Here is a 454-nt window from a genome sequence, read left to right as displayed (position 1 = left end):
TCTGTCTGATCAACATAGAACATACATGATGGAACACTCTCTCTGTCTGATGAACATAGAACATACATGATGGAACACTCTCTCTGTCTGATGAACATAGAACAGACATGATGGAACACTCTCTCTGTGTGATGAACATAGAACCGACATGATGGAACACTCTCTCTGTCTGATGAACATAGAACATACATGATGGAACACTCTCTCTGTCTAATGAACATAGAACAGACATGATGGAACACTCTCTCTGTCTAATGAACATAGAACAGACATGTTGGAACACTCTCTCTGTCTGATGAACATAGAACAGACATGATGGAACACTCTCTCTGTCTGATGAACATAGAACATACATGATGGAACACTCTCTCTGTCTGATGAACATAGAACAGACATGATGGAACACTCTCTGTCTAATGAACATAGAACATTAAACATGATGGAACACTCTCTC

Source organism: Coregonus clupeaformis, unplaced genomic scaffold (assembly GCF_020615455.1).
Source record: "Coregonus clupeaformis isolate EN_2021a unplaced genomic scaffold, ASM2061545v1 scaf0078, whole genome shotgun sequence".
In the NCBI taxonomy this organism is placed as follows: domain Eukaryota; kingdom Metazoa; phylum Chordata; class Actinopteri; order Salmoniformes; family Salmonidae; genus Coregonus; species Coregonus clupeaformis.
Note: the sequence above shows the minus strand (reverse complement) of the source record.